Here is a 12151-nt window from a genome sequence, read left to right on the forward strand (position 1 = left end):
GACACTTGCGGACGAGAAAGGAAGCAACGAATCCTGTCCTGAAGCTTCAGGACTTTCTCCTGAGACAAGAACAACCACTGGTTGTGAGTGTCCAATAGCGCTCCCAGGTGCACCATGCTCTGAGCAGGGACAAGGGAGGATTTCTTCCAGTTGATGAGCCACCTGTGGGCTTGCAGAAACCGGATAGTCATATCCAGATGACGCAGGAGAAGTTCTAGGGTATTTGCCAGGATCAAGAAGTCGTCCAGATACGGTAGGATCCTGACCCCTTGACGGCGGAGTACCACCGTCATCACCGCCATAACTTTGGTGAAGACTCGCAGAGCCGTAGTTAAACCAAAGGGTAACGCCCGAAACTGGTAATGGAGGTTGCCAACCGCAAACCTCAGGAATTGCTGATGCGACACTGCTATAGGAATATGCAGGTAAGCATCTTGTATATCCAAGGAGACCATATAATCCCCAGGTTCCAAGGCCAGAACTATAGAGCAAAGGGTTTCCATACGGAACTTGGAGACTTTCACAAACTTGTTCAGTGCCTTGAGATTGAGAATGGGCCGGGAGTGTCACACGCCATAGGCGGCGTTCACCACGCTTACCCCTGCGTGCTTGCTGGTCTGTGTTGCGGCCTCCGCCTTCGTTGGTCCACGGGCTCCCGGCGGCTCTCCGGGGCAGGGGCGCCGCCATGACACCCGGCATCACGTGGGCGGGGAGCAGGTGACGTCATCAGACTGTTCCGCCAATCCAGCGGAGGCGGGAGATTCAAAGGCAGATGCCGGGCAGCGCCTCGGCGCCTGAGTATCGTCTTGTCCCCTGAAGTGGATGCCAGTGCTTCTGTCCTCGGCGGATCTCTCTGCAGCATACCCCAGTGTCTCTGGCATTTCCAGGTGTCAGTTGTTGCACAGCTTCCAGCGTTCCCAGCCGCTGCTGGGTTCCACTGCGTTCCAGTCACCAGTACTTCTTGGAGTCAGCGTGGGCTGCAGGTTAAACGTCGCTCTCAAGTTATACAAGTCCTCAGTGTCTTTAACCCTCGCTCTCAAGTTATACAAGTCCTCAGTGTCTTTAACCCTCGCTCTCAAGTTATACAAGTCCTCAGTGTCTTTAACCCTCGCTCTCAAGTTATACAAGTCCTCAGTGCCTTTAACCCTCGCTCTCAAGGTATACAAGTCTTCAGTGTCTTTAACCCTCGCTCTCAAGTTCTTCAAACCATCAGTGTCTTTTACCCCCACTCTCAAGTTCTTCAAATCATCAGTGTCTTTCACCACCGCTCTCAAGTTCTTCAAATCATCAGTGTCTTTAACCACCGCTCTCAAGTTCTTCAAATTATCAGAGTCTTAACCACTGCTCTCAAGTTCTTCAAATTATCAGAGTCTTAACCACTGCTCTCAAGTTCTTCTAATCATCAGTGTCTTTTAACCACCGCTCTCAAGTTCTTCAGGCACCAGTATCTTTTACCGTCACTCACAAGTACTTCCTGGACATTTCTCCATACACTCCTTCTCTATTATGTGACATTGTGTTGCTCTCTTCCTGCAATAAAGTCCTTTACTATTTTCACCAAGCTTTTCTGTCAGAGTCCTGTATGAGGAAGACCTATATCAAGCCATCCCTGTTCCGACCCAACTGTGGTTCCTCTCCCCTACCATCGGGAGAATCCCTGAGTTCACAACACCCCCAACCTAGGTCAGTGACAGGGAGGACCCATTCGGGACTAGAAACAGTGGAGAATAGTACCCCCGGCCTCTCTGAGCAAGAGGCACCTGTACTACCACTCCTGTATCCATGAGGGTCTGTATCACCGAGTGTAGAGTTTTTCCCTTTGTCTGGTCCAAAGGGACATCTGTCAGGCAAAATCGATAAGGGGGGAAGTTTTTGAAGGCTATGGCGTAACCTGGAGTGACGACTTCCCGTACCCAGGCATCTGAAGTGGTCTTCAACCATTCCTGGGTATACCCTAGAAGCCGGCCCCCCACCCAGGGATCCCCCAGGGGGAGGCCCGCCCCGTCATGCGGCAGGCTTATCGGTCTTGGAAGCTGGCTGACGGGCAGCCCAGGCTCTTTTGGGCTTTGGCTTACCAGGTTTGGAAGTGCGGGCCTGCTTGTGGTACGCCTGATTTTTTGCTTTACCTGAAGGACGAAAGGAAGTACCTTTAGCCTTCGACACAGAAGGAGCGGTACTTGGCAGACAGGCAGTTTTGGCAGTAGCCAAGTCAGCCACTATCTTATTTAAATCCTCCCCAAACAGAATATCTCCCTTGAAAGGGAGTACCTCCAAGGTTTTTCAAGAGTCCAGATCCACAGACCAGGATCTCAGCTACAATATCCGGCGAGCCAGGACTGACATAGTAGAGGCCTTGGCTGCTAGGATACCGGCATCAGAAGCCGCCTCTTTAATATAGTGAGAAGCTGTGACAATATATGACAAGCATTGTCTAGCATGGTCAGAAGAGATTTCAGCTTCCAACTCTAGGGCTCATGCTTCAATAGCCTCTGCAGCCCATGTGGCTGCAATAGTGGGCCTTTGTGCAGCACCCGTGAGGGTGTAAATCGCTTTCAGACAACCCTCCACACGTTTATCCGTAGGCTCTTTTAGAGACGTGACGGTAGTGACAGGTAGAGCTGAGGAAACCACCATCCTAGCCACATGCGAGTCCACTGGAGGAGGCGTTTCCCAATTTTTAGATGGCTCTGGCGCGAGGGGATAGCGAGCCAGCATCTTCTTTTGAGGCACAAACGTCTTTCCTGGGTTTCCCCAGGATTCCTGCCGTATTTTGACTAGGTGGTCAGAATGAGGTAAAACTTGTTTAACCACCTTCTGACGCTTGAACCTATCTGGTTTCTTAGGAGGGACGGATGGCTCGGGTTCATCCGTAATCTGTAGAATCAACTTAATAGCCTCCAAAAGATCAGGAACATCCACATGTGAACTACCCTCCCATCAGCAGTATCTGTATCAGAATCTGTGTGGTCAGTGTAAGTGCCATCTTCATCAGACGAGGTGTCAGTGACAGCAGTGGATTGTGAGGAGGTAAGAGCTCGCTTAGAGGACCCCTTGGTCTTAGGCGAGCAAGGGTCAGACTTTTTAGTAGTCTCAAGGACTGGTTCAATTTCTTCAATTGAGCAGACAAGTTATCTGCCCACGGCGGGTTAGCCGCGGGGACCACATACGGTTGAACCGGCATAGGAGGTCCCATAGGGGCATTAGTTTAGTAACTAGTGTATTCAGAAGTGTGGAGAAAGTGGCCCACGGCGGGTCATTATGGACCCCCGTTGCCACAGTTCCACTGGGGAGCAAGGAGTCCCCAGAACCAGAGCCCGCAGCTGCTATATTCTCCTCATAGGGATCTGCGGCGTCCGCAACACCGGTAGTGTGTTCAGCCCCAGAACCGTTACCTTCAGAAGCAGACATGATATAACTTGTAATATCATGTAACACAGTACAATTGTCAGCAGCACAATACCTCTTTCCCAAACCCCTGCGCAGTGTAGTCAGCACAAGCAGGGATACAGGAGAGATATGGTGACTGAAATCACAGAGAAAAATATAAATTAGAGTATATCTTGTGAATATCTTATATTATATTATAAACATGACGCACCAAGCCCCCTCAGGTTATAGAATATAGGGATAGCAAGTTGAGTGAGAGACATGAAATGGAAATCACCCAGCAAGCTAATGCACACACATAGTCACAGTTATACAATGCAGAGTTTATTACCAACAATAATACTGCACTGGACTAGCTTTTATATATATATATACATATATATATATAAATGTATAGCTATGTAGTCAATAGATATAACACTGCACAGTAACAACTGGATGTATATCACAGGGTACTTGTACCAGAGAACCCTGACTAAATGCACTCTTTCTTAACTATCACTGTCTAAATGACATGTAGAATACTTAAGTGTCTTGTAAAGTCACAGCGCTGACTACCAGGCAGCTTTACAAAGGAGGATTTGCCCAAGCAGTCCCAGGAACAGTGTAGCTGAGAGAAATGGGGAGTGAGGGAGAGACAGATATGCAGCTCCAGGGCGGGAACATTTACTGGAAAATGGCGCCCTGGGGCTGGGGGAGGGGCTCCAGGTCTAAGCCTTATCCCCTCTGCTGGCAAAACCACCTGGTACTGCGGGCCACAAATAAAAAGGTTTAAAGAGAAAACCTGACCTGCACCCATGCCCTGGTGATCTAGTGGGATCGCCTGTACTGCCACAGTGTCCACCTGCAGCGCGCGCGGCCCGCCTCCCACCGGCCGCGCCGGATCGCGATACAGTACGAGTCCCGCGAGCGGGACCCACTCACCACTTCCGTCCTCCTCCTCTGTCCCGTGCGGTGGGCTAGTTTGAAAATAGCAAATATGGTCCAAGGCTGTTAGGCCTGGCACCACCGCCACGGGTATTATCAGCAATGAGTCCTGGAAGTGTGTAGCTCTTTCTCCAAACAACGCGTTTCGGTCCAAGATAGCGACCTTTCTCAAGATCCATTCTTGAGAAAGGTCGCTATCTTGGACCGAAACGCGTTGTTTGGAGAAAGAGCTATATCAGCCTATCAGCCTTGGAACATATTTGCTATTTTCAAACTAGCCCACCGCACGGGAACCTAATGGTGAGAGATTCATTTTTCCACTCCATGCACCAGTCACTTTATTGTTGCTTGCCTTTGCACAGAGACTCTATACAATCATTGCACTTGAACAAGGTCTGTGGTGACTAGTTGTGGTATTCACCAGGTAAAGCCCATTGGGTAGTAGCCCTCTAGTAGGGTTGAATATATCAGCTGCTCTCCTATGGTGAAAGATTTGGTTCATCATTGGATGCACGAGTCACTTTATCTTTCCATTGTTTATGTTATATGTTTTGTCTGTATATGAAATATTAAACATTGTTCCCTCTTCATTGATTGAGTCACATGTGTCAGATATGTATTGCTTTTGATCAGGCCATTTAGAAATACTTGGCATGTGCTAGATGTTCATTGCTTCTGAGTAGGACACTCAGAATCATCCATAAGAGACCAAGCGCCAGGGGTACCCCCTACAAACTTTTAGTGGTCTTGATTATCTCCCACTAATTATCTTCCAATTAGATTCACAGTACTAGAACAGTCATTAGGTGTTTTGGGGTTTCTGCACGTGATATGACTTTAAACTTTGCTCCAGTGTCAATTTTATTTTGATGCAATTATTTATCTCTTTCGCCCAGATTTATCAAGCGTTGGAGAGTGATAAATTGCACGGTGATAAAATACAGGCCAATCAGCTCCTGTCATTTTTCAAACACAGCCTGTAACTTGGCAGTTATGAGCTGATTGGCTGGTACTTTATCACCGTGCAATTTATCAGTCTTCCAGACTTGATAAATCTGGGCCTTTATCTATTATGGTGTCAATAATCTGACAGTAGAGAACTGTGTCTGGGGTGTTTTCCAGCAAAGCAGCCACAGGGTGAACTCAGCTCAGTGGGCTGCTGGAACATGCAGTGTATGGTTGTCTGTGTTAGGCATTGACTTGCACCAGCGTGCAAAATGATTTTGTTTGTTATAAGCATTTCCGTGTTTATTGAAAGCAGGACATTTCTGGGGTTCATGGGAATGGCGACCGCCGCAATATACACAGTGTGTATTGCTGCACATGTTGCCAGAGGTCACATACATAAGACTTTCTTTTACACTCCATTGCACATTTATTGGACTGCAGCATACGGGTGGTTTTCATGTGACCGCCGGTCAGCTGACCGACAGTCACATGACCTCCTCCACCAGCCCGACGGGTTACTATCCCGATGGTCGGCATGCCGACCAACAGGGACTATTTCCACTCGTGGGTGTCCACGACACTCATAGAGTGGGAATAGAACCCGTGGCGAGTGCAGGTCGCCACCGAGCCCGCAGTGTGGCGAGCGCAGCGAGCCCGCAAGGTGCTTGCTGCACTCACCCCTCCCCGCCGGGATCCCGGCGTCGGTATGCTGCCGGGATCCCGGCGTCGGTAAGCTGACCCGCGGTCTCCTGATCGCCGGTCAGACATACTACACCCCAGCATACATATGCGTATCACAGTGTCCAGTGTTACTTCCTTCTCATGTAATAAATGTGTACGAGTTACATCATTATAGCTACCACTAACAATCCTGTCCTTGCTGAGCTCACTCTCCAATGCACTGTAATCACATTTCTTTGCTAGTAGTTTCAATCTGGTAACATTTGACTGGATACTCTCTGAGAGGCTCTGCACACTGCACAGCACTGTCAGAAGCATATCTGTCAATTGTAGCATTTTTCACTGGTAAGTATTTCTAATCAAACTTTTTATTAGTGTTTCTGTATACTCTTGATCTCCCCCCTCAGATTGGGCAAATGTGTCTGTCTTATCAACAGCCTCAGATAGTTGAGCAAGGTATATATATACCTGTACCTTTTTTTGACTCGTCCTTTGAGAGTCTTGTATGGTAGAGATGGCCATCGACCATAGATGATTTGAAATAATCAATGGTCTATGACCGATGTTGAATACTTTTACCATCGATGGGGAGAACCAGATGGTTTCCCACCATCAATGGTTCAGTGCTACTGAATTATTATTTTCTCTTACGTCCTAGAGGATGCTGGGGACTCCGTTAGGACCATGGGGTATAGACGGGCTCCGCAGGAGACATGGGCACTATAAAGAAATTTAGAATGGGTGTGCACTGGCTCCTCCCTCTATGCCCCTCCTCCAGACCTCAGTTAGATCCTGTGCCCAGAGGAGACTGGGTGCACTACAGGGGAGCTCTCCTGAATTTATCTGAAAAAGAATTTTGTTAGGTTTTTTATTTTCAGGGAGCACTGCTGGCAACAGGCTCCCTGCATCGTGGGACTGAGGGGAGAGAAGCAGACCTACTTAAATGATAGGCTCTGCTTCTTAGGCTACTGGACACCATTAGCTCCAGAGGGTCGGAACGCAGGTCTCACCCTCACCGTTCGTCCCAGAGCCGCGCCGCCGTCCTCCTCACAGAGCCGGAAGATAGAAGCTGGGTGAGTATTAGAAGAAAGAAAACTTCAAAGGCGGCTGAAGACTTCAGATCTTCTCTGAGGTAACGCGCAGTGGTAAAGCTGCTCGCCATTGCTCACACACACACACACACTAACAGCAGGCACTGAAGGGTGCAGGGCGCAGGGGGGGGCGCCCTGGGCAGCAATAACAAACCTCAAGGGACTAGCTGACATATATATATATATATATATATATACTGCGGAGGCAATATATTAAATAATCCCCCGCCAGTATTGTAAAATTGAGCGGGACCGAAGCCCGCCGCTGAGGGGACGGAGCTTGATCCTCCAGCACTAACCAGCGCCATTTTCTCCACAGCACACTGCTGAGAAGCTGGCTCCCCGGACTCTCCCCTGCTGAACACGGTGACAGAGGGCCAAAAAGAGGGGGGCGGGCACTTTTAATTGGCGCAGTGAGTGTATGTATATATATATATATATATATATATACATACAGGTTGAGTATCCCTTATCCAAAATGCTTGGGACCAGAGGTATTTTGGATAACGGATTTTTCCGTATTTTGGAATAATTAGATACCATAATGAGATTTCATGGTGATGGGACCTAAATCTAAGCACATAATGCATTTATGTTTCATATACACCTTATACACACAGCCTGAAGGTAATTTTTGCCAATATTTTTTATAACTTTGTGCATTAAACAAAGTGTGTGTACATACACACAATTCATTTGTGTTTCATATACACCTTGTATACACAGCCTGAAGGTCATTTAATACAATATTATTAATAACTTTGTGTATTAAACAAAGTTTGTGTACACTGAGCCATCAAAAAACAAAGATTTCACTATCTCACTCTCACTCAAAAAAGTCCGTATTTCGGAATATTCCGTATTTCGGAATATATGGATATGGGATACTCAACCTGTATATATATATATTACAGAAGCTAGGGATAATATTGCGCCACTTGTGCTAGGACACAGATATGTTGTGCAACCGGCAACCTAAAAAACACTCTAAAAACCACTCCCCTCTACTGTTAATGGGGCGTCTGCTGGGTCCCTCAAAAAATACAGGGGTGGTAAGCCCCTGAAACAATGTGAAAGGAAGGGGGGGTGAGGGATATATAGCGACTAATGTGGTAATACAATGTACAGTTGCCACTTAGATATAAAAAAATATATTTAGTAATATAGACATAAAAGAAACATAAAGGCATATATAAAAAATGGGACAACAAAACATACACAGCTGAGCTAAAAACACTTAAATGAAACCTTAAAATTGCAATAAAACCAAGTAAAATGGATTTTCCTTATCTTAGGTGAGGTAGGTGCAGGATTTCCCCAACGCGTTTCGTCTCAAAAGACCTCTTCAAGGGGTAGGGACAGAGTGAACCTCTAAGGCTATTTATAGCCATATTGCTGGGTGGGAGGGTTGTGACATCACAGAAAGTTCATGTGGTAGCCATATTTGATGGGAATTTCTGAGATATGCATGGAGAAATTCCCATCAAATATGGCTACCACATGGACATGTGAAAACAGAGACTTTCCCCTGGATCACAGACACTAAGGAGCTCCCATACAGCACATTGAACTGTAGTCACGAACCGCCGCGGGCGCATGCGCAGACGCGACCGGAAGTGGGGCGGAAGTGACGCATTGAACCCGTCCGTCACCGGAAGTGTGGCGGAAGTACCGCAATTTCGTGTTTTAAACGTTTTCTGAGACTTTTAAAGTTACTGTGCAATGCCTAATTCACTCGTTTTTGTACACCACTAGTTCCTACTGACCCTGCTCCTATGGCACCACATTTTTAAACAGCCAAATAACATTATTCACATAATTGTATCACATGACTTTCTGTGATGTCACAACCCTCCCACCCAGCAATATGGCTATAAATAGCCTTACAGGTTCACTCTGTCCCTACCCCTTGAAGAAGTCTTTTGAGACGAAACGCGTTGGAGAGAATCCTGCACCTACCTCACCTAAGATAAGGAAAATCCATTTTACTTGGTTTTATTGCAAATTTCAGGTTTCATTTAAGTGTTTTTAGCTCAGCTGTGTATGTTTTGTTGTCCCATTTTTTATATATGCCTTTATGTTTCTTTTATGTCTATATTAATAAATATATTTTTTATATCTAAGTGGCAACTGTACATTGTATTAACACATTAGTCGCTATATATCCCTCATCCCCCCTTCCTTTCACATATATATATATATATATATATATATATATATATATATGTGAAAGGAAGGGGGGATGAGGGATATATAGCGACTTTATCAAAAGTCCACTCATCTCAAAGATATTGAGAATCATAAGACGAAAAAGAGTACGGACAATACTCATTGTTCCGGATTGGCCTCGAAGGGCCTGGTATTCAGATCTTCAGGAAATGCTCACAGAAGATCCGTGGCCTCTTCCTCTCAGAGAGGACCTGTTGCAACAGGGGCCCTGCGTGTTCCAAGACTTACCGCGGTTACGTTTGACGGCATGGCGGTTGAACACCGAATCCTAGCTGGAAAAGGCATTCCGGAAGAAGTCATCCCTACTCTGATAAGGGCTACGAAGGAGGTGACGGCGAAGCATTATCAGCGTATCTGGAGAAAGTATGTATCTTGGTGTGAGGCCAAGAATGCTCCTACGGAAGATTCCATCTGGGCCGTTTTCTCCACTTTCTGCAGACAGGAGTGGATATGGGCCTGAAATTAGGCTCCATTAAGGTACGGATTTCGGCCCTATCAATTTTCTCTCAGAAAGAATTGGCTTCTCTCCCGGAAGTCCAGACTTTTGTAAAGGGAGTGCTGCACATACAGCCTCCATTTGTGCCTCCAGTGGCACCATGGGACCTTAACGTGGTGTTACAGTTCTTAAAATCTCACTGGTTTGAACCTCTTCAAACGGTGGAATTAAAATTTCTCACTTGGAAGGTGGTCATGTTGTTGGCCTTGGCATCTGCAAGGCGGGTGTCCGAATTGGCTGCTTTGTCTCACAAAAGCCCCTATCTGATTTTCCATGTGGATAGAGCAGAATTGAGGACTCGTCCTCAATTTTTGCCTAAGGTGGTTTCATCGTTTCATATGAACCAACCTATTGTGGTACCTGTGGCTACGAGGGACTTGGAGGATTCCAAGTGCCTTGATGTAGTCAGGGCCTTAAAAAATTATGTAGCCAGGATGGCTCGGGTTAGGAAAACAGAGGCTCTGTTGGTCCTGTATGCAGCCAACAAGGTTGGCGCTCCTGCTTCTAAGCAGACTATTGCTCGCTGGATCTGTAACACGATTCAGCAGGCTCATTCTACGGCTGGATTGCCGTTACCAAATTCGGTAAAGGCCCATTCCACTAGGAAGGTGGGCTCTTCTTGGGCGGCTGCCCGAGGCGCCTCGGCATTACAACTTTGCCAAGCGGCGACTTGGTCGGGTTCAAACACTTTTGCCAAATTCTACAAGTGTGATACCCTGGCTGATGAGGACCTCATGTTTGCTCAATCGGTGCTGCAGAGTCATCCGCACTCTCCCGCCCGGTCTGGAGCTTTGGTATAATCCCCATGGTCCTTACGGAGTCCCCAGCATCCTCTAGGACGTAAGAGAAAATAAGATTTTAAACCTACCGGTAAATCTTTTTCTCCTAGTCCGTAGAGGATGCTGGGGGGCGCCCGTCCCAGTGCGGACTAAATTCTGCAAGACTTGTATATAGTTTTTGCTTACATAAGGGTTATGTTACAGTTTTGATCAGTCTTGGGCTGATGCTGTTTTGTTTCATACTGTTAACTGGTTCGTATATTCCATGTTATACGGTGTGGATGGTGTGGGCTGGTATGAATCTTGCCCTTAGATTAACAAAAATCCTTTCATCGTACTGTCCGTCTCCTCTGGGCACAGTTTCTCTAACTGAGGTCTGGAGGAGGGGCATAGAGGGAGGAGCCAGTGCACACCCATTCTAAAGTTCTTTATAGTGCCCATGTCTCCTGCGGAGCCCGTCTATACCTCATGGTCCTTACGGAGTCCCCAGCATCCTCTATGGACTAGGAGAAAAAGATTTACCAGTAGGTTCAAAATCTTTTTTTTTTTTTTTTTTACTTCTTCAAAGTGTCAGGGCATGGAGCTTAGCCCCGCCCCCTTACAACCGCTGAGCCACGCCACCTGGCTCTGATTGGCCCGCATTTCATTTTACAATAATGCAGGGACGACCATCAATGTGTAAAACCATCAATGGTTTCCTTACAGATGGTTTTACACCATTGAGGTTACCATCGATGGCAACAATCGATGGATAACCCACCGATGGTCATCCCTACTGTACAGCAGTATATGCATCATTCCTTCATGAACTTGAGCCACGCATCCAATATGTCATCATCACAAATCAGCAGATCTATGCGTCAAAGATCTTAGGCCATAATAGTCAAACTTCTGACACCTTGTAAAGTGGTCTGTGTGCAAATCACCACAGGACTCTGGAGAACTGCGGAAGTGTGTCTTTAATCACCACATCATGCTGAATGATGGCTGCAGAGGCACTTCTTGAATAACTAGTGGAAAGCAGTGCTTCACATTCCTGCCCTCCACATTAAAGCAACACAACATACATCTGAGTGATATATCTCTGGTATCTCCTGCTTTCTATATTGGTACACACCAACACTTAAGTCTGCCATTAAACATGTAGGAACAGGCGTTTCCGCATATTTTAATGCAGAATTGATTAATAGGTCCATAACTGTGGAGAGCATTGTAGCGCTGCTACAGTCATATCTTCAGCAGGTGGACATCCTGTGACCATCTGGCAGGTCAGGTTAGGTAGCTCTGAAATTATTTTGACTAGTTGCATACATTTTTAGTGGCACGGTCCCCCACACACCTTAATCCAGCCATTATAGAGGGTAATGGATGTGGAATAGACATGGGCTGCACAAGAGGCAATTTACATTCTCTTTAGCAATTACATCATTCCATTCCTAGCATGGTATTACTGTTTATATTGTATATCCTTATGTACAACAGCGTTGGATAAAAGATTTTAACAAACCAGTAATGGCAAGATAAATCAGCTGTCATTGTTTATCATACAGCAGCATCAGCTAATGTTGGCATTGGTATGTTTGGGGCAAGCTTTTTGCAGCACTGTAAAACAC

The 12151-nt window shown here is 46.5% G+C and overlaps 1 protein-coding gene across 1 annotated transcript in view; it reads left to right on the forward strand.

The window, feature by feature from the left end:
- Positions 1 to 12151, forward strand: part of LOC134932198 (nuclear receptor ROR-alpha) — a 744021-nt gene that overhangs the window by 625208 nt on the left and 106662 nt on the right. The gene's annotated exons all lie outside the window — the stretch shown is intronic.

This window comes from Pseudophryne corroboree, chromosome 6 (assembly GCF_028390025.1).
Source record: "Pseudophryne corroboree isolate aPseCor3 chromosome 6, aPseCor3.hap2, whole genome shotgun sequence".
Classification (NCBI taxonomy): domain Eukaryota; kingdom Metazoa; phylum Chordata; class Amphibia; order Anura; family Myobatrachidae; genus Pseudophryne; species Pseudophryne corroboree.